This window comes from Aethalodelphis obliquidens, unplaced genomic scaffold (genome assembly GCF_003676395.1).
Source record: "Aethalodelphis obliquidens isolate GAN/ISIS:26980383/991018 unplaced genomic scaffold, ASM367639v1 scaffold41, whole genome shotgun sequence".
In the NCBI taxonomy this organism is placed as follows: domain Eukaryota; kingdom Metazoa; phylum Chordata; class Mammalia; order Artiodactyla; family Delphinidae; genus Aethalodelphis; species Aethalodelphis obliquidens.
The window spans coordinates 9,103,715-9,126,380 of NW_020837985.1; the positions used below are offsets into that span (position 1 = coordinate 9,103,715).

The window sequence follows — 22,666 nt, forward strand, 5'->3', positions numbered from 1 at the left end:
TGGTGACACTGGAGATGATATGAGATAGATTTAGGAGGTATTAGGAAGGTAGAACCGATGGGACGTGCTGATGGACTAAATAAGAGGGTAAATAGAAGAAAGATATTGAAGATAGTAGGTTTTTGGTTTAAGTAATTGAGTGCAATATGGTGTCATTCACTGATGAGTAAGACTATGGAAGAAGCAGAAGGAGTGTGTGTACGTGTGTGTATGTGTGTGTGCGTGTGTGTGAGTGTATGTGTGTGTGAGTGTGTGTCTGTGTGTGAGTGTGTCTGTGTATTGTGTGTGAGTGTGTCTCTGTGTGTGTGTGTGTGTGTGTGTGTGTCTGTGTCTGTGTCTGTGTGTATGTGTGTGTGGTATCAGGATGGGGCAGTAAGTCAGGATTCCATCTTGGCCCTGTTAATTGTGAAGTGTATATCAGACATCCTGGTAGAAGATTCTCCATCTAGACTCTATCCCAAGTAGATAATCAGAGACGCCTACCAAGATTCAATGAGGTTTTCCACCGCATTATTTGTAAGTCAAAAACTGGAGAGCACCACGGTGTCCGGTGTTATCCTTGGAAGTACTGCTAATGAAGATTATAATGAGACTGGAAAATTCTCATTAAATAAACAAATGAATGACTGGGTGAGCATTTGCTGCTTGGTGTGATAAGCATTAGTAGAAAAGTATCCACAAAATGCTCTCATGGTAAACCCTATAAATTATGGAAATTTAGAAGTGCAAGAAACTTTGCAGGGGGCAGGGGCATCATTTCAGCTGAGGGAAGACAAGAGGTGGCAGAGAGGTCCTTGTCTAGGCTGTGAAATTTGATTCTATTCGTGGGAAAAGACTTGACCTGAGAAGGACCCACATCCTGGCCCATGGTTTTGTTGCTGCTACTTAGCCGGGTGACCTTGAGCATATCACTGGACCTCTCTGAGCTCAGTTTCCTCCAAGTTAAATGAGATGATTGATAATCCCTTGGATTCTTTACTTCTCAGGGTTTCCATGGTTTGGATGCCACAGACGCTTCCTAGAGTGTAGAAGGAGCCTTGGGGTTCATCCCTTCCAGCCCACTCATAATTCAGCTGCGGTGTGGAAGGCAGGAGACCTTCCCAAGGGTACACAGCTCTTCTCTAAACATCTTCCTCCTCTTTACAATCTTCAGCAGGAGAGGCAGACACAAACAGAGCAAGTCAAAATTTGAGCACTGGAAATAAAACTGATGACAGAAAACAACTATCAACCAGACTTGGTCTTAAAATAGTCAACTGCAACTTTAATTAATTTCAGATAAAGTATTTCTAGCTTTATGAGGTATTTCTGAGGTATATTAGACTATTGACAGTTAGATTTGCATCAAACTTTAAGACTCACCAAGAAAAACTAAGCTTCTGCGATATTTTGCTTCCTATTGCCGGTCCTGTCCCTACTGTTAGTTCATCGGTCCTGTCCCTACTGTTAGTTCATCGCCCCACAAACTTAAAGCAAGTTTCCAAAAATGCAAATGTAATTGCACCCCTGACACATTAAACATCTGTATTTGAAACTGTTCAATGGGCCACCATTTCCTATGGGATAAAGACTAAGGTCCCCAGACCTGGTCCCCACGCACCTCCTCCATCCCATCGTCTTCTCTTGCCATCTCTCTCCCATCCCACTTGCCCTCCTCTGAATGTACCAGGTTGTTCTAAATCTTCCTGTCTTTGCTGACATTCTTCTCTTGCGTCCTTGAACGGCTCTCCTCGCCTGGCTCCCCAGACAAACATCGACTCAGCTTTCAGACTCAGCTGAGCACCACCTTCTTGATGGAGTCTTTTCTGACCTCTCTTGCCCCAGATGGATGTGCTGCCTTTCTCCTTTGTGACTGTTTAAACTGTGACCCGCACAGGCTGCTATCCCACCTGATACAATTCATTGTCTTTGTTTCTTTACTTGTCTAGCCCCCGGTATTGACTAAAAGCTCCTTCAGAACAGAAAGTATATTATTTCATCTTGGTATCCCAGAACCTATCATGAGGTTTTCGTTAACTCACCACGCAAATGGATCAGCCCCTTCTAAGTTCGCTGAATTTAGTAGGCACGGGGATATAGGAGAGTAGCAGAGACTGTATTTGTTTGCCAACATCCCCTTATTCCCTGGTGGTAGGTTTCGTATCTGTACGTGGACACCCAACCCAACTCAAGAGTACCTTTGTCAGCCTCCTTTGCAGTTATGTGATCATGGGAAAAAGTTCCAGCTGTGGGATGTAAATGGAAGTGATGTGTTCACCTTCTGGGTCACAACCTTTAAGGGAAGAGGAGTCCTCCCCTTGCTTTCCCCTTTTCTTGCTGGTTTGAGTGTAGACATGACAGCGGCCACTGGAGCAGCCGTTCCGGATCTCGAGATGGAAGCTACCTGTTAAGGATGGCAGAATGAGTTAGAAGTAGGCTAATTTCCCTTCACCATCAGGCCCTCACACCATACCTGAACTGACTTTAAACTTAAATAAGGAAGATAAATTAATTGTGGCTTGTTCAAACCAGTGTATTTGGGGGCCTGTCTTAGTCTGTTCTGGCTGCTATAAAAGCATACCATAGACTAGGTGACTTATAAACAATAGGAGTTTATTTCTAACAGTTCTGGAGACTGGGAAAGTCAAAGTAAGGCACCAGCAGGTTCGGCATCTGGTGAATGTTCCTGGTCTCCTGGCTGTGTTGTCACATTGCAGAAGGGAAAGGGGGACTCCCTGGGGTCTCTTGTATAAGGGCATTAATCCCATTCATGAGGGCTCCAGCCCCATGACCTAAATCACCTTCCAAAGGCCCCACCCCTCATACCATCACATTGGGGGAATAGGCCTCAACATAGGAATTTAGGGGGAACACAGATATCCGGTTTCTAGCAGGACTTCTTTTGTCACAAGAGCCCTCTCTATACCTTGCTCATAGAAATTGTCGTCTAAAGCACATTGGATCTCTTTACCAATTGAACTTGCTTAACATAAACTCTGAGCACATGCATTAACAAATGAACAAGTGAGGGAGTGAATGAATAGTTTCGGGGCTAACCAGAACCAGCCAGAAAAAAATAAAAAGCAATAATTTCTCAATTTGTCACAGCAGGCAGAGAGCATCATATGCTATGAGGCTTAAGTTATATGGAGCCTGGGCTTCAGACAGTGGGCTTAAGCATTCCAGCTTCACTGCTCCACCCGCCTTACCCTCTACACACAGAGCCACTGTGATCCTTTAGCTCCCCCTCCACACACTGTCCTGATTTGGTTCCCTCCCAGTCTTTCCCAAAGCCGTAGCTCTAATTCGGATCCTCATTACCTCTTAGCTAAACCATGGCTCTCGTTACTGAGCTGGCCTCTCCACCTGCCCATCTTTCCCCAGAGTTGTTGCCATGGCAATCCTCCTCTGGCGCAGAGCTGATCAAAACCCTCCAGGGCTCTCCACTGCCTTCAGGTAAAAGGCCAACCTCTTTAAATTAGCTCCGTGCTTCCCCCGTCCCTCGCCATCCCGCCTTGTCTCCCACTCATTCCCCTCACCTATCCCACTTCACTACCCCATGACGCCCTTACCAGTGCCTTTCCAGATGCCTTTTCCCAAGCTCATCCCCTTCCCCGGAATGCCTTCTTCATCCAGCCTCACTCCTCTGCCTTTTAAAATCCTACCCTTCTTTCAAAGTCCAGCGAATTCTTTTCCTTTATGAGTCTTTCTTATGTTTTAGACTTCAAAGGATCCCACCATCTCCGTGGACATCCTTAGCTTTCTGTATTCCTAATACAGAATTTACCACACTTGGATTAGGACTGGATGCAGGGTGGGAGAGTGGAAAGATAACACTAATACTAATATTAACAATAACGTTAATAACAACAGTAATAACATCTAACCATTTGCCGAGGGTTTGCTACCGGCCCAACCTTCTACCCAGCATCTTAAGTACGTTAGAGCATCCACCACCTACAGCAGTCCTGTAGGGTGGGTACCATTTTCTCCGCTTTAGAGATGAGGAAGTCATAGGTACAGAGAAGTTAAGTAACCTGCCCAGGGTCACACAGGAATCTTGAATCTTGATCTGACCGCTTACTAGACGCGTGAACTTCAGCAAGTCATTTCACCTCTTTGAGCCTGAATGCTCTCATCTCTCAACTGCTGTGTGGAGACAATTGTAGGACATGATGTCTTGGAAGTGTCCAGCCCAGTTTCAGGTACTCAGAAGGTTCTCAGCTCATGCTATCCTTGTGTCTTCAGAGTTATACCTCGTAAGTCTTCTATCCATGGCTTGTCGTATGTTTCCCTGTACATGGTAGGTGCCTGCAAGACGTTTGTTTATGCTGCAGCTTATATTTTGTCTTAGATGTGAAAGTCCTGGTCATATTCTGCCCAATACCTCTCACTACAAGATAGAGGCTGTCCGCTAATGCATCTTCCTTTATTTACTATTACATTAATAATAACAACAGTTGATTTTAACTTAAAACAGGTATTCACACACCCCTCTTGGTGCTAGATAAGACCTCCTAACCGAGTCCAGGTCAATGGTGTGAGAGCAGAAGTGATGGAGGCAAAGTGCCTCGCCTTCCCCTCACCCCTTTCTTGCCACCCGGGAGGAGGATGTGATGGTGAGTTTTCAGGGACCACACAAATGGGGCCGTACCCCTAGGGAGGGCTGAGTGATAAGGTCAAAGGGACCCGGCCTCTGACAGCTTCCATTAAGACTGACACATGAGAAAAATTAACTTCTGACTTGTTTAGGCAACGGTATTTGAACCTCTGTGACAGCCACTAAACCTACACCCTAACTGGTACTGCCGTGTGAACCCAGGTGAGCACAATTGCACTGTCTAGTAGCTGAGTAACCTTGGAGAAGGTCCATAAGCCCCAAGTGCCCCAATTCCCTCATCTGTAAGATAACAAGGGCGCGCACCTATGCCGTAGGGTTGGTGTGAGGATAAATGAGCAAGTTGCCTATCCCAGCGGTTGGCACACTCACTAAGCGCTCGATACATTTTAGCGATGATTGTTATTACAAGCCAGCTAAAATTGCAGCTTTCCACGTACCTACCCCTGTGTCTAGCTGGGCGCTGCTCCTGCTCCTGAAGTCGATGGTACGACGATCTCATCCTCCCACGTTTATAGAATTTGCTGTACTCATATGTTTCTCTCCAGTCCCTCCTACTGGTGTCATCCTGGCCCTTCCTCCCTTCACCTATGCAGGGGATGCGGTGGCTCTTCCCGGTCCCAGCAGGAAAGCAGAGAAGAAAGTCACACCACTGTCACCATAATAGTTCTGAAACGGCTGGTGGATCTGCAGGGTGTACACTTGACTCAACGGGGGTCCAGGGGAGGAAACATTTTTTGCTGAGCGCCTCCTGAGGCCTGGGACTCTCACGGGCACCATGCATTTCCCTTAATCCTTGTTCTTCCTACCGAGGTCGGTACTCTTGATACAATTGCACAGATGTTAAAACTAAGGATGAGAGAGATGACGTGATTGGCCAAAGGTCACACAGCTGGACAATGAAAGGCCATGAGCATGGCGAAGGATGCTAGAAGTGTTCTCTTGCTTTAATCAGCTTGCCATCTGAGGATAAGAGAACACCCGCATGTAAAATTGATTTATTTGGGGTGTAGGGGTAATTCCCTCCTGAATAATATTTCTGCCCTTTGCCACCTGCTTTTTCTGCCCTCGGTTCACTGTTACTGTGACTTCTAGTTCATAGCTCCTGGGCCATCCAATTGCTCTCCCTCTCCCCACACCCAGGTTACACTTTACTCTCAGGTTATATTTAGGTTTAAAGAAAAGAGAATCCAAAGTTTAGGGGTGGATGTTTTCTTAAACAAATAAAAATGGCATGTTATATAAATCACATGTCTGTGCTCAGGCCTCTTAGGGACAGTGCTGGGGGCCTGTGGTTCACAAGCCCTTGTCCTGGGGCCCAGGGGAGGTTACAGGTGGAAGTAGGACACCAGGGCTCAGAGGAGGTACACAGGCTGGTGCTGTGCTCCTAGCCCTTGCTTAATTATGATCTGTTTTATACATTGGGATTTTGCTTAAGACTTTATCTCGTGTCATATGGTATCTCTTATATGGGGAATATTAGAAAAGGATACGAATGAACTTATTTGCAAAACAGAAATAGAGGGCTTCCCTGGTGGTGGAGTGGTTAAGAATCCGCCTGCCAATGCAGGGGACACGGGTTCAAGCCCTGGTCTGGGAAGATCGCCCATGCCGTGGAGCAGCTAAGCCCGTGCGCCGCAACTACTGAGCCTGTGCTCTAGAGCCCACGAGCCACAACTACTGAAGCCTTAGTAATAAGGTGCTGGTTAATAATGCAGATTTCTGAGCTTGAGCCAGAACTACTAGATCAAAACTTCTGGAGGTGGGCTGGGACCTGTGCATCCACATTTTAAATGAACAGCCCAGGTAATTCTTATACACATGGAAGTTGAAAAACTCCTGACTTAAGTGATAAAAACTGATGGGTCTGCACAACCCATGAATGGCTCAAATGAAAAACACTGCCACCACCAAATGTTAGCAAGGAAGCAGAGCAACTGGAATTATCAGACACATCTGGGAGGCAAGGGAGAATTTACAATGGTACAACGATTTTGGAAAACTGCTCAGGAGTATCTACGAAAGAGAAAGGTGCAAGTTTTCTATGAACCAGCAATTCCACTCCTAGGTGTATACTCAAGAGAAGTGATACACATGTCCACAAAAAGACACACACACAAAATGCTCATGGTAGCTTTATTCATAATAACTCCAAACTGTAAATAACTCAAATGGTCATCAACAAGCAAATGGATAAATAAATTGAAGTATGTTCACACTGTCAGGAAATATTTTCTAAGACTTGGTACAGAGCCAAAGAGATCCCTAGGTAATCTTCTAGCTCAGTGCTGGGTGTGGTCCAGGGGTTTTCTGAATGTATAGGGAATATACCTTTCTTTCTATTGATTCTGTGACTTTACAGCTCTGGAAGGATAGTAAGTTATGGAAAACAGATAACAATGCAAATGCTTCCTGTTCATAGCAACTAAAATTATTCCTGTTCACAACAATACCAACAAATTCTATCTGGTAGAGAATACAAATCTCCGGAAGTCACATCCTCATTGGAACCTGTTTTTAGTGTTTTACTGATTCACTCATTAATTAATGAGTTGAATAAAATCTTTGATACACGGCAAATTTACATTTGTATAAGTGTCAAGTTTTTAACTTTAGAAAATGATAATCTAGATGTAAAGTTGGCTACTACACAATAATGTAAAAGAACAAGCTACTGATATACACTAAAACATAGGGGAGCCTCAGAGACCTTACCTGCATTAGAAGAACCAAAAGCAAAGGACCGCACACGGTACGATTCCATTGATACAGAGAACACGAATGTGCAAAACTAATGGATGGTTTTGGAGGTCGGAATAGCATTTACCTCTGGTGGGTGGGCGTAAGGACTTGGGAAGAGCACAAGGGCATCTCCGAGTTGATGAAAATGCTCTATGTCTTGACCTTGGCAGTGGTTACATGGGGGTATCCATCTATAAAAATCAAGCTGTACGTTAATGATGTGCTCACTTTTCTATATGAAAGTGATACCTCAATTTCTTAAAAATACCAAACATTGGAAGGAAATTAAAGGATGGTTCTTTATCTTCTCAGCCATGGTGTTGGCCTGAAACACTGTGATAACTAAACTGCCACCAGCCCCCGCCCAGGAGCTGCTTCCTGTGGGAGGTGAGGGAGCTGGACACCCCCGTGGCCCATCGGCTGTGGAAGAGCATCTCCCTGACCCAAGCCTCCTCCGGAGCCGCAGCCAGTAACACACTTTGTCCCTCTAACGGCTTCAAAAAACTGGCTGAGGCAGAAACAACCCCTGGTCCAGACAGCTGGGAGCAGATAGACGGGACTCATTTTCAATCTCAGCAAAATGTATTTTAAGGAAGCCTTTAAGAGCTTTTCAAGGAAAGTGTGTCAAAAATTATCGCAGAAGCCTCCATCTCTGAAGTGGCCGTATCAGCAACATCTTTTACACGAAATCAAATCAAAACAAAATTTCTGCCTAGAAAGAAAATTTCAACCAAGTCCTAAGAGGCCCTCTCGTTTGCAGGCATTTGCTTCCTTTGACTCCCCCTGGTCTCCCACTAAGAGGTGGTCCAGCCTTTGTTAACGACAAGGGACCTCCTAGCCTCTCAGTATTTATAACTAGAATTTGCTGGGGACTCACTGTTTCATTCCGTTGAATCCTCGACACAGCCCAGTGAAGTAGACACTATTATTACCACCAATTCACAGAAGCAGACTGTCCCCTCCATGTATGAGAGACTCCAACGTAAGCGCAGCATGCAAACCCTTCACAACACGTCTCTGGCCCACCTCTCCTGTCCCATCTCCCCTCATACATTCCTGCCAGACTCCAGGCCTGCTGTCCCCCAGACGTGGGGTACCATTTCTCCCCTTCTTAATTATTCCCACTACCCCTCCAGGTTTTCCTGGAGAAAATCTCCATGTTTTCAAAGGCCACTCCCTTCAAGAGATGTGTGTCCACCAAACTCTAGGGTCAGCAGACAACGGCCCTCTTTGTACCCCCCATCTCCTTAGGCACACTTTTTTTTTCACATCTTAAATCAGTTTGTGTTTAATAGGATGTATTAGTGCATAACTGAATAGAACAGCTCTAAAAACATTTGAAAAATACCAAAAAAATTGCTTCCTTATCCTGATTTAAAAAAGGATTCAACATTCGGTTTCAATACAACTTGGTATATATCCAGTTACCATTCATTAATTTTCTTTATGCTTACTAACCTCAATACATTCTTTTTAAATTTTATATTGGATTCTAGTTGATTTACAATGTTGTGTTAGTTTCAGGTGTGCAGCAAAGTGATTCAGATATACACATACTCATATTTATTCTTTTGCAAATTCTTTTCTCATTTAGGTTATTACAGAATATTGAACAGAGTCCCCCGGGCTATACTGTAGGTCCTTGTGGGTTACCTATTTTAAAATAGTAGTGTGTATATGTCAATCCTTAGACACACTTTAAAGAGGGCAGCAGAGACTCTAATAAACTCATTTATTACATATCTGTCTCCCCGTTAGACTGTGAGTCGCTGAATATTGGCGTCTGTGTCACGTTTGTCTTTCCTTCTCCTTCCCCTCCTCCTTCACAAAGCTCTCGGTACTTGCTGAGTGAAGAAAGTTTGTCTATTTGTGACAGAGATAGTGTGTGGCCACCCAATACACATCTTCCCCTTTTTTTCTCAGCTATAGAACCTTAATTTCATTCAATGTAACCACGCACCCAACTAAGAATACATCTTTCCCAGCATCCTCTGCAGCTGGTGAGGCCCTTCTTTCATGCTTCTGGTAACACCAGCTCTTTCTCCTGCCCTCGCAGGCCTGGGGCTGGGGACAGCTTCCTACTGTCACCAGTACTTGGGTGCTTTCACATTCCTCAATGACATCCCTCACCCTGTAAGTGGACCCTTGATTCAATTTCTTCAGAATCCCAGCAGAGTGCCTTCTGTTTCCTACTGGGGCCCTATGTCTAAATTTTCTTGATTCATCTCCTCCTGTTGTTTCAGTATTTCTTTGTTTGAACTTTAAAATTTTAAATTCATGGTCTTATTAAGTCATTCTATAGCCTGAAACAATTATGACACATTCCCTTCCCTTCCCTGAGTTATGTTTCCTCATAGTTTGGGGTCTTTGTCTGACTTCTGCTTGCTGTGTTCCTTTCAGGAGTGTAGTTTTTTCTTCTGTACTGTATTTGCTGAGTCATTGTGTCATTTGTTTCCATCTGTCCCCTGCTTAGGTAGCTCTGGGTAGATGTTCTATTTGCTCCGATCCTAGAGGGCTGATTCATTGAATGTTTTCTCACTGTGTATGAATCCAGTGTAGTTTTCCTCTAAGGTACAGTGTGAGTATTAGGAATGGGTATTTGGTGTTCTTTCCATGTTCCCAAACATGTTTCTGTGTTTCCAAGGCTGCCAGCATTCCTTGGCCACATGGCTCCAGTCTCTTCCAACCTCTGCCCTCCAATGTCATATTTTACTTTCTCTGTCTCTGAAATAAGATCTCCCTCCTCCCTCTTCTAAGGACCCTTGTCCTTACATTGAGGGCCCAACCCAATCATCCAGGGTTATCTCCCTGTATCATGATGCTTAACTTAATCCCATCCACAAAGTCCCTCTTGCCATGGAAGGTAACATTCACATTTTCCAAGGATTAGGCCGTGGTCATCTTTGGAAACACTATTCTGTCTACCTCACCCACTTTACTGGATAGTAGGAGACAAAAATCAAAACAGGAAAAGGATAGGAGAGGCCCATGGAATCTTCAAGGTTCTTGATGAACATTTGCCAGGGTGACCTTCCTTCTTAGGGGCCCCCATCAAAGTCAGGGGCATGTCTTATTCCTCTCTGGTAATGCAGTAAGCAGTATAGGACCCAGCCCAGGGTATATGTTTTGGGGATTTGACAAATGAATTAATAAATAAATAAAAGAGTAAATGAATGAGTAAAAGAATGACTGAATAAGTGAATGATGAGGGAAAGACAGGAAAATAAAAGTTGACCTGCCACCAATTTAAGCATATGCCAGGCCGGTTCTATGGCCCCTACAAGGAAAACGGTTTTCACATCCTGAAGGCCTGAGGGCTCGATGTCATCACAGCTGCCCTGTATCCTGTCATCTCACTAACCTGCTCCACAGCCACCAAGGGAGGCTTGATGGTCTTCATTTACAAGCAAGCAGATGGATGCCCGTTACCCAAGGCCACCGAGGTAGTGTCACAGACCTGGGATTCAAAGCCAGCTCTCAGTCGGAACCGAGAGGCTTGCAGTGCAGACATTGAAGCTCTGGGAAACAGGAGGCACTGCTGTCTGCGGAGCGCCAGTTGTGTGTGGTCACTGTGGTCAACCTTTCTCATTTGTGGTCTTGGCTTTGTAACAGCCCTGGTAAATCAGTGGTATTGGTCCCACTTCAGGAGCAGGAAATAGGAGCCTGGAGATGTCAGGCATGCTGCTCAAAGTGGAGCAGACGGTCAAGGACAGAACTGGATTTGAGCCCAGGCTGGTTCCAAAGCTGTGTCCTTAGCCATTCGACGAGGATGCTGGATGTGGGTTGAGAATGAAGCCCCCGCCCCTGAGGAAGGAGAGACGATCTCTGTAATAGCAGTTACCTTTCTCTTAGGAGAGCTAGGAAGACTATTGGATCAGATTAAAACCCAGCTTGCTAGATGGATGCAGCAGAGACCCTGTACTCCAGGGCAATGCTGGGGGTCCATGGGCTGCCCTAGTCCCACAGTTCAGGGCCACGAAGGGACTGCATACCACCTCTGATGTATGTGCTGGGTCAGACACAGTGAATTCTACCTGCATCAAGGCTTGTTCTGCGTTTGGGAACAAGGCTCCTATTGCATGAGGATTTGAAGAGGTGACTCAGCAGGCAACCGCTGGGGAAGGCAAATCAGGGGCAGTGAAGGGGGAGGTCAGCCTCGCCTCTGAGTGACCTGAGATACCTTCTTCCCTTCTCGGGACTTCACCCTGCACTCTACGCACCAGTCTCTGAGTTATTTCAGTGCTGACAGTCTGGGACTGCCAGAAATAAAACTAGTGTCTGGTCATGGCAAATGAGTCAGTGTAAAGGGAGGTTTTTTGTGTATCCTTCTAAGAACATTTGGTTATTCATCAATATTGATGAGGAACTTACGACGTTCTTGGATGTGGCGGGAGCTCCCCTCTGGCTGATGCAGTCGGGTCTTGACTTTGAACAGCTATTGCATTTTGCAGAAATCCTAATCTGGGGATTGCAGAACAAGCTCCCCTTGCAGATGGGTTCTGATTGGCCAGCAGGATATTTTTTAAAGAAACTCCATGGCTTCCCATAGGGCATGTCCTCACTGCCATGTCACAGACCCACCCCTCCTTTGTGCTGGTCGTGGATGGCATTTGAATTTCTGCTTATAAATTAGACAGCAGATCTGCATTCCAGAATGCTGGTCCGAGCCTTCATTTCTTCTCAGCCTTCGCAGGCCCAGGCAGGCCGAGGGGCAAGCTGTCATTTGCGGGCTGCCCTTTCACTGAAGCAGGAGCGGAACAAATGCTTTGATCCTCCCCTGCCCTGCAGGGCTCTGCCCAGCAGCCAGGCCCCCGGAGAACCTGGAGGCCAGCGCGAGCGGGATTCTCTCCTATGCATTATTCACATCAGTGCTTCCCTTTCTATTTTTAATGTTCAGTGTGTAGAGCGATTCCCTGCGCCAGCTATTTTTAGCAACGTTGCTGCCAGCTGACACCAGAGACAAAGGCACCGAGGCACCTTGAGAATGACAAATGGCGATTCCAAAGATGAAAATAGAAGGGCTATTTTTCTTCCTGGAAAGAGAGAGAAGAAAACGTCTACAGTTGCAAAGTTGCTGGGGCTTGTGTTGAATTTATAATTTGGAGCACAGCCGGCCACACTCAGGGAGGGTTTCCTTTGTCTCTTTCTCTTTCTCATCCTTTGTCCCGAGCGGAATATACCCTCCTTTGCAGAAGCTTTCGCTGGTGCTCCCCTTTGCTTCCCATGAGCCCCCCCATCTAGATATAACACCTCCATTATTGCAGTAATGATAAATGCATTATCCTCATACAGTATTGTAAATGTTTGCCTCCCTCCAGGCTATGAGTTTCTTGAGGGCAGGGACTTAATGTTTGGCCTCCATTGTCTAGTACTAAGAAAGAAAAACCATCCAGAAACTGGCTGGGCCCTCACGGCAAGGCCAGATCCCTCTGCTGCTGGACATAAACCTTCTCCAGGACACCAGCATCCTACAAGGTTACTCTGAGACTATGGGAAAGTGATACAAAACAGGGCCACTTCATAATCTTGTCTGGGAACAGGTCAAAATGATGTCCCTGGGCCACCCACTAAATATTAAACATCCCCACCTCTTGGCTACAATGAGCGACTGTGACCTCTTTTCCAATCCCAGTCTTATCCTCGCTCTAGGCTCCCCTCCCTATAGATTGAGATTTATTGAGAAACCCAAACGTAAATTGTCCCCACTTTCTAACAACACCCAACTTAGAGTTGACCCCTGTGTCTTTACTGGGCCCCAAATCCCCAAACAAGGCCCAAATCCTAGAACAGGTTCTTTCTGGTCCCCTTTTACTGAGACTCCCCACGGTTCCCTGTGCTCTGCCTTCTCACTCCTGCAACAAGTAGGATACCTGGTTTGCTCAACTCCAGGTATGTTCCTAGTGGCCTTTGACCAAAGGGTGTCGACGGCACAGTCTCACATAACTAGAAGGTCAATACGTGTTTGATGTCCACCCAGGGCCTGGGCACGGGTGAGGCAAGCCAGGCACCCAGGCAGGGACCTGCGGTCCTGGCATCTCGCTTGAGGCGCCCTTGCCCTGCCCTGCGCGTCACTGACGTGCTAAGTGAGCAATTACTTTGTGCTGCCCCTAGCTCCATCTTACAGCGATCCTATGAGGAAGGGGTGATTATTTTCATCCATTTCTTGGATCAGGAAACAGAGACTTCAGAGGCTAAGTAAATACCCCAGGATGCCAAGGTCTTGAGGGGTAAGAAGAGACTGCTCCAGGTCTGGCTGTGTTCCTGCCCATGATAACACACTGCGCATGCATGCATGGAACGTGGATGGACAAATGTAGGCTTCAAAGTCTTCATAGGATTTTAAATTTGAGGAGAGGACTCTACCTGTATGCTGAACAGAGTGTCTGACATATACGAACTGTCGAATGAAGGCCTGGCTGGTGGTGCCTGTATTGGAAAAGCCCAGGCCAACTGTGTAATTACTTCTTCCTGCCAATGACTTGTTCCGGAACAAGTATTTGACCTAATTCTAGGATCTGAGACGTGAGAAGCAAGCCTTGAGTAGAGCTTCTGGGAAATGGCTTCCTCTCCCCTTAAAATGAACCCCTGGAGGAGCTGGTCTTCTTTCTTCTGTCCATGCAGCCCTGATGGGCTGTGCCACTCAGACCATTGCTGCAGCCTCTGAGTGAGGCCAGCCCTGAATGCGGTGAACGTAACTCTCCTTATGTGAGATGCACGCTTCCTCGTTGACGAGGCCTGTTTACGTCGGACTTTCTGTGACTTACCTGTACACTCAGACCCTCGCTCCTACAAGCAGCTTGTGCTTTGAGGCTTCCTCAGACCATCCCAGCTAAAATAGCACTGTCTGGGCTTCCCTGGTGGCGCAGTGGTTGGGAATCTGCCTGCCAGTGCAGGGGACATGGGTGCGAGCCCTGGACCGGGAAGATCCCACATGCTGTGGAGCAACTAAGCCTGTGAGCCACAACTGCTGAGCCAGCGCTCTATAGCCTGCGAGCCACAACTACTGAGCCCGTGCACCACAACTACTGAGCCTGTGCTCTAGAGCCTGCGAGCCACAGCTACTGAGCCTGTGCGCCACAACTACTGAGCCTGCGCTCTAGAGCCTGCGAGCCACAGCTACTGAGCCCGTGTGCCTAGAGCCCGTGCCCCACAACAAGAGAAGCCACCACAATGAGAGGCCCGTGCACCGCAACGAAGAGTGGCCCTTGCTCACAGCAACTGGAGAAAGCCCACGCACTGCAACGAAGACCCAATGCAGCCAAAAATAAATAAATTAAAAAAAATAAAAAGCACCGTCTGTAACCTCCATCCCCTCAGTCCATATAATATTCATACCTGGCACTAATCGCAACCTGACATATCACTCATTCAATTACCTACCGCTTTTTTGTCCATTTTCACCTCTAGGAGGTAAGTTCCATCAGACCAGGGTGAAGTTTGTCTTGTTCATTCCGCATCAACACTGTCTGGAAGAATATGTGTGGAATAAATTAACAAATGGAAGGTGTTTGAATGAGAAAAAAACAGGATTCTTTTTGCAAACCTTCACCCAAATCCAGCCTTTCAGGATGGTAGATACTGGGGTTGGAGAGGCTGAATGACTCACAGAGAGAGACGAGGAGACAGGTGTCGAGACCAGGTGGGTCTGAGTCCAGGCCCTTGTTCTTAACCACTGGGCTCTCCTGCCTGGTTGGGCATGAGATGGGGTGGGTGTTTAGCCTCTTGTGCAGAATGTGGTCTGTGTACAACATGTGGGCTACTAGCAATAAAGGGAGGACATTGAAGATTCCATTTTATTCAGTCCACATGTGGAGTCACGGGTTAAATTCTCAGTACTGTGCTTTGGCCAAAGGAACATATTTAGAAAAGAGAAACTTGGAAGATGCGGGGGGGGGGGTCTTAAAAACTTTCAGTGACCTGGGTATGTTTATTTAGAAACAGGGGAGCCTGGGAGGAGGGTCAAAGGAAGAGTGGGAAGAAGGACATGGGAATTTCTAGGACACTATATTCCCTTTGATCACCCACTCATAGCTAAGGGAGTCACGTGCTAGCTGAAAAGTCATGTGTTCCATCACTAAAGAAATCAGCAAGAATAGAAACATGCTGTGTGTGTGTGTGTGTGTGTGTGTGTGTGTGCCCACACGCGTGTGTGTACACATGTGATCTTATAAATATGGAATCATACCAGTGAGAACATGGATAAGAACATCTTGAGGTTGCGTGAAGAGATCTGCAGTAAGTTTCTTTTAGGTCTGGTGGTTTTCATCTGAATACTTTTCCCACTACATCCAGATGTTAGTTCAAAGATTTACTTGGGACCTAATTTTTGGCCACCTTTCACCACTGGGTTGATAAATTCCTCATCATAATCATCTCCTATCAGCCTGGAATCCCTGGGACCCAGTCAGCTGTGAAGTTTCCACCTCTCTGTTTCTTCACTGTCAGCCGGGACTCTTGACTCGGATTCTTCTGTCCCCATGATACCAGTAGTCACGTGAGTCCAAGGATGGGTCCACAGCAGCACCCACTAATTTTGCAGCCCTTAGAGCCTTAGCCTTTTGTATGTCCCTCAGAGCAGCCTTTTCTGGGCCCACTCCATCCTGGCCCTACTGGGGGTGGAAAGCATGAATGCTGAGTTGTCATGTGAAAGACGATAATTGTCTTCATTGGGCTCAGGGGGTGAAAACCAGAGAGAAGGATTTTAGCTAAACATTAGAAAGAAGCTGCCAATATTAGGCAGAGCAGCTCAGAGATACAGAGGGCTTCTTTGTGAGGTAGTGAGATGCCCAGCACAGGGAATTTACAGGCAGAAACCAGAACTACTTGGCGGAAATGTTTCAGAGAACCAGCATGGGTTGTGTGAGTCTCGGGGGTGCAGTGTCGGCAGAAAGGAAGGGTTGGTGAAGCAACTGCAGAGTCTTTGAGTCCATAACCTTCATCCTCTCCACCCTCTCACCAATATATGTTGTTCAATGTGCACATACGTGGTTATGATTCGTAAGATAAAGCTTCATTTAAAGGGGTGACTGAATTTGTAGTAGCTTCTCAATCCACGGATACTAAAAATGCAACTACTATTATACAGGGATCTGTGAAATCCTTTGAGCCTAAAAGTGACTTCTTATTCTTGAAAAAATTGAGAAATGTAGTTTTAGTAGATTCAGATTTCAGATGTGAGAAATCTGATTAGGTGACATTTACTTCCTTTCTAACTAGTTCTCGGATCCTAAGGGTTCACATTTAACATACTATTATTCCAAAAAAAGAAAGAAGAGAAATAAGCAAAGAGATTTCTATGTATGTGATTATTTGGTCACTAAGAAATGGATCATTAAAAAAATATGTAAGGGGCATGCCCATGGGGGAAAAAAAAGGAAATTGTATTTAATAATTCAATTATCCACATATCTGTCACTGACACTGACGTTTTTTTCTTAAAAATCCATTTGGACAGGCCACTCAAATGTCACTTACGTGACCCTGAACTTTAGGCATTGACTGAAGTGCAGCATGCGTCACGTTTAAGCAGCCTGCAGGAGAAGAAACATTCCTCATGGAGACGGACCCTTGGCCATCCCTCAACCCCATTAAGCAGCTAAAAGAAACAGAGGCTGCAACCCAGATTTGCAGCAAAAATTATTTAAGTCAGCCACAAAGTAGGACTTTTGGAGGGCAAGTGTTGTCCAATTCCACAGCTCTTGCTGGATGGGTTAAAATCCTTCCTAAAAGATGGGTGTGAACCCTCACTTCAGTGGAACTTGGGTAAGAGATTATGTTTGACTTCTTTCCTAGGAGACCAAATGGCATCTAGAGAAAGAAGAGTAAAGCCTCAGGAAGCAAAATTTTAGATCATATATTTAAGGGAGAAATACATCACCGGCATCTGAGGCTGGCAGAAGGAGTCAGGGGAGGGTTCTGGCTTGATTCTTCTCCATCAGAGCTTTGGTCTTGGCCTCAATTCACGGTGGAACATTTTCACCAGGTGACCTCGGGCGAGGTGTGGTGCAGCCAGCTGCTGATCAAGAGGGAAAGACCGAAAGGAGTTGTACAGTTTCCTGGGGAAAACACAGCACACCACACAGGGACACTCAGGGGACTCCTGGGGTCAGTCACCAGAAAGAGAGAGGAGGGGACCTGTGGGCAAGACCCTTGACTGTGGGTTCCTTGGGAAGGAACAGGTGATGCAAGGTAAGCAGGGTTAGGATTGGCTCATTTGAGTAATTTCAGTGGGATCTTGGGTATCGGGGCTGTGTCTGGTTGTCTGGACCGGACCCTGGAGCAATTAGGGCGGGCATAGTGATGGAGAGTGTGGGATGCCTGTGAAGAAGATGGTTGGGGGTGTGGACTTAATCCACTGCTCAGAATGGGGAACTAACCAGCCTCTAGCTGAGGCCTCAAAACGAAGTCAAAGCAGCATTTATAGGACTGTATTACATGGGCCTTGACCAAACCACCTCCCCTTTCTGGAATTCAGTTTCCTCATTTTTCATATGGAGGATCAACTAAGATGTCTCTAAATTCCCTTCAATTCCGAAGTTATTCACTTTCAGGAGTTCCCTGGCTGTCCAGTGGTTAGGACTCTATAATTTTATTGCCAAGGGCACGGGTTCAATCCTTGGTCAGGGAACTAAGATCCTGCAAACCACGCGGTACGGCCAAAAAAAAAAAAAACCCACAAACAAACAAAAAACAGTTATTCACTTTGATGAAAGCACTTTCTGAGATTATTTGCACCACCTCCAAGAAATCCAATGCTTTCCAGCTCAAACATGCTGGAATTCTAATTGATGTAAACAGTAATTCTCCAGATATTGCCAGGATTGTCCAGAATGCAAAACACACCATGGAATAAACATGAACTGCAGATTTAATTTTTAATACAGTATTTGAAGCCCTGGCAGACTCATCACCCACCTCAGCATTGTTCCCACGTGAAGCGCTGATTGCTGTTCCAAAGCCTGTGCCCTCGATTTCCCTGGACCATCTAACTTTCTCTCCAAGGGTGTGCTCTCTCCTGTGCAATGTATTGTAATCTTCTGGAGGATAGTGAATGTTATTGTCTATTCATTGATTTGTTCAATCAATCATTCAGCCATTCAACAGACATTTATTGGCTCAAAATTTCTATTTACCAGGCGCTTTCTAAGCACCAAGGATGCAAAATAAGTAGGGCACTGCCCACCCCCTTGATGATTTCCACATCTAGGCCAGGGAGCTACTTGTTTCAACAGACATGTAAGGGAGAGGGAGAGAGAAAGAGTGGAACTCAAAAATTTGTCACAATTGTCAATTTGTCCCAAAAGAATGACCACATAAATTGTCTCTTGTATACAGAAAATGGTAAAAATGTCTTGACTTTCTATTTTAAAAATTATGAAAAACGTGATGTATGGCTTCTTCTTCCTGGGCCTTCTCTTTCTCTATGGCATCTTTTTATAAAACCCCACAGGCTAATTTTATTTCAGTGTGCCTTTCCCAGGGGTGATCTATCTTCTGAAATCCCCCTCACTTCCTCTAGACACCCAGTCCTCTACCAATACCATATTTCATCAGCAAAGTCATTTTGGGTGAAAAACAGCTTAATTATATTTTCAGACTTGAATCATCATCCTAGTCATTCTAACCCTAGTCTTTTTTTTTTTCTAAAAGTTTTTAATGTAATTTTTTTTATTAGAAAGAGCACGTGACAGGAAGCATGCCAGTGAAATGGGTAAGTGAGCCAATGACACTTTCCAGGCCCGTATCATGAACAGATATGCTAGGCAACCCACAAGAATTATCTCATGGATCCTCATAGCAACTCTGTAAGGTAGCCCCTCATTTTAGAGATGTGGGAAATGAGCCTCAGAGAGGTGAAGAGGCAACAAGAAATATTCATGTATGGGGCAAATACAACCAATGAAAAATAATATTAAGTTTAAAGAGAACATTAGGTCAACTAGGGGAAAGATATTTTGGATTAATGCGTGGAGCAGAGGAGATCAGAAATTACTGGGAAGGATGCTTAGTTTGTGGGATTCAGAGTTTTGTTTTGTTTATGCTTGATTTTTATTGTCTGTGTCGCTGCCCCTGTGTGTTTCTTTCCCTTGGATTTTCGTATTTGCTGCTTGAACAGCTCCTTAGCCCAGATACATATACTTAGCACTCTGAGCTTCAGGCACTGCCTCCGTGCCTGGAGCTTCCCTGCTCTGTGTCTGTGACAAGGACTTCCACCTGGATGTCCCACAAGCCTGACACGCTCACACTCAAGCTTGCCTCCTCCCCATGTCCTGCTACTTGGTTCCCAAGGTCACTGTCCACGCAGCCTCTCGAGTCATGGACGTAGAGCCATCCTTGGATCTTACCCGCCCTCCTCCCTTCTGCCTCCACCTCCAGCTCTTTGATTCTGTGGATTCTACAATATGTTCCTTTCTGTGCCCATCCCCCTCCATCCCTCCAGCACTATCCTTGCTCAGATCCACCTAGCTACCACTTGGACCTCGGCAGCAGCATCCCTGGCCCTTCACATCCAGGGAGAGGCTATTTAATGACCAATCCTTTTGTTTTGGTAAATGCATTTTCCACCTAACAAAACTGACTTAGATTGGTTTCTCCGGAAGCAGACACTGACATGAGGACTCACACGCAGATAACTTGCAAGAACTTGTCCCCAGGAGAAGCTGGTAAAGGAATCAGGGAGACAGAACAGGAAGGGGAAAAGAAGCCAAGCAGGAGTTCAATGTCAGGCCAAGTCTTCAGCCTGATTCTGCAGGAAACTCCGGCGTATAAGGGATGCCTCAGAGTCTGTCCCTGCTCAGATAAAGGGGCTGGGCTTTGACACCCTGCATCACACAATCCTGGGCTAAAACCCACCCCAGGGAGACATAACTCCCAGGTCCTTCCTGCTCTCTGTACCTGCAAGCAAAGGGCTCCAGTAGCCCCAGGGCAGAGAACTGCTGGAGCAGGCCAACAGATGCAAAAGCACAATGCATGCAGAAACCAGGGAGGGGGTCCCAGGGTATCTGAGGGGAGCACAAAAAAATCCACTATGGAAAAATTCCCAATTTTAAAGAAGCGAGAGAACTAATATTTTTTGAGCACTTCCCATATTCACAACCGCTCTGCAAGTGAGCGCCATTTTCCTTAGAGTATTGTCACAAGAGAAAACTAGTATTAGCTGAACTGGTGGCTCCAGAATTTCTCAGATGGAAGGCGTATTACTTACTTAACAAGGTGACATAGTAAGAGCTTGGATGTCCAGAGAACAAAGAGAGTTGCTTATCAGGTCTTGGGAGACTAATAAGACACGTGGATACAAGATACGTCACCTGAGCGCATATGTACGTGCATTCCATGGGAACTAATGGGTGAGTGCTGCTTGAGAACCCAGGGTAATTTTAAAGTCTCACATATTCACAGGCCTGGGTACCTAGTCTCACCTCTGAAATCGGCTGTGAGGTGTGAAAGAAGCCTGCTTGCTGGTTCGGCAGCATGAGGTCTGAGATGTTACCTTATCATGTCAGTCACTAGATAATTTTAGGAGACACATTAATAGCATTTAAATAGAAGTTTGGGGTAATTAATGAATAAATGAGGAACAACAGGTGGGAAAAACGTTTTCATTTTCTGGGCTTCCTTTTCCAAAACACCTTTAAAAAATCCTTTTGCATAGATCGTTCTTGATATTTAATATGTTGAGTTTCCTCTTGACCCCTTACATACATTTATGTTGATTAATATATATTCGATAAAGTATATTTAGGGGACTTCTCTGGTGGTCCAGTGGGTAAGACTCCTCACTCCTAGTTCAGGGGGCCCCGGTTCGATCCCTGGTCAGGGAACTAGACCCCGCATGGCACAACTAAGACCCGACGCAGCCAAAATTAATTAATTAATTAATTTTTTAAAAAAGGAGATTTAGTAAAAGGCATATCAGATGAGGGAACATCATTGACCTTTCATTCATTCATTACTCTGCTTCATTCATTCATTGAACAAATGCTATTGAACACCTAATAAGTACAAGAGTCTGTGCTGGGCCCTTAGCGTAAATAAAAGATTCTGCTTTCATAAAGCTGACAGTTTAGGAAAGGAGAGAAATGAAAACCTGCACACAAATACCCGCAATCTAATATTGAAGGCAATCCGGAGAGACAGAGAAAAGGCACGTGATAATTCAGAAAAAGGGAGAGATCACTTCCACGTTGAGTCACCCAATTGCCCTGCTCGTCTTTGGCAGACATTAACCCCCTCTGTGCCAGCACTGTGCTCGGTTCCAGTGGGACGAGGAGAAAAACAGAGGTTAACCAATAGGAAGGCCTCCAGCTGCCCCCACTGTCCTGTCTATTCTACCGGCTCTTGCCCAGATTATCACAAACCTCCTACTGGCCACATCCCAGAGCCATTTCTTGTTCTCATCTATGTGGTCACTTAGCTGTGACTGGCCATCTTCTCCAGGAAGCTGGTCTTGCCTCAGTTTCTCTTGGTTCAATCCCCGCCCCTCTCTCTGTCCTGTGGGTTCTTTACTGGATTACCTCCTGTGAGCATGCCTACAGGCAGGGGTCCCTTGGACCTTCTTTGCCTCTCGGGAAAGAGAAATCTCCAGATTATACAAAACCCTGCCCCGTCCATAGGGTCGTGTGTTTTATTAGCAGCAATAGTAGTTTTGTAACACAATAAATATAACAAAATAAGACTAGGGACTCTGAAGGAGGTATAAATGGTTCCCTTATAATCTGAAGACATGATGGAGATGTAGCCATCATTTCCCTCCTGAAGCCCGGGAGTACGCATGGTAGCGGATTCTAAGGGTGTTGATTCTAAGGGTGTTGAATCTAAGGGTGCTTCAAGGGGGACAAAATGTAAAATTGGGTAGAGTTTACTGACTCAGGTTCACTCTCCTGAGCTACAGAAGTTAATATCCTGCCAAGCACTCAGGGAGATGGTGTGAATTTGTGATCCTGGAGGCATAGAAGAAGTAGTGCCTTAAGCTGAGCAAAGTTGAAATGCGAGACTTGCCATGGCAGGTGGTGAAGGGAGGGATGGAAAAGCTCAGGGAGGTGGGCAGGCTGGAACTGATTTTCCATTTCTACGTTGGGGAAGACCCATCAGATGATTCACAGGAAGGCTCAGAGGACAAACCATTTACTGCAGACATAAGGGATTCTCTGTTGAGTGGGCACCAGCATCATGAAAGGTGGTGGATCTCCTCTGTGGGCCAGGGCTGATGTAGAAGAGGCTGTGAAAGAACTTGTCTTGCAGATAGCAGTGGGGGTGGTAGGACCCTACACCAATAGAGGCCAGCGCTTATTGGTGGCCAGTATTAGAGGGGCAGCGCTTAAAGGCCAG

General features: G+C 45.8%; 1 protein-coding gene across 1 annotated transcript in view; it reads right to left on the reverse strand.

The window, feature by feature from the left end:
• Positions 1 to 1,435: 1,435 nt before the first annotated feature.
• Positions 1,436 to 22,666, reverse strand: part of DNAAF11 (dynein axonemal assembly factor 11) — a 122,154-nt gene continuing 100,923 nt past the window's right edge. Inside the window, exons 18-20 of the mRNA XM_027132489.1 lie at positions 17,217 to 17,351; positions 14,720 to 14,805; positions 1,436 to 2,383 (exon numbers count right to left, since the gene is read on the reverse strand). The gene's annotated coding sequence lies outside the window, so the exon portion shown is untranslated. The remainder of the gene's footprint in view (positions 2,384 to 14,719; positions 14,806 to 17,216; positions 17,352 to 22,666) is intronic.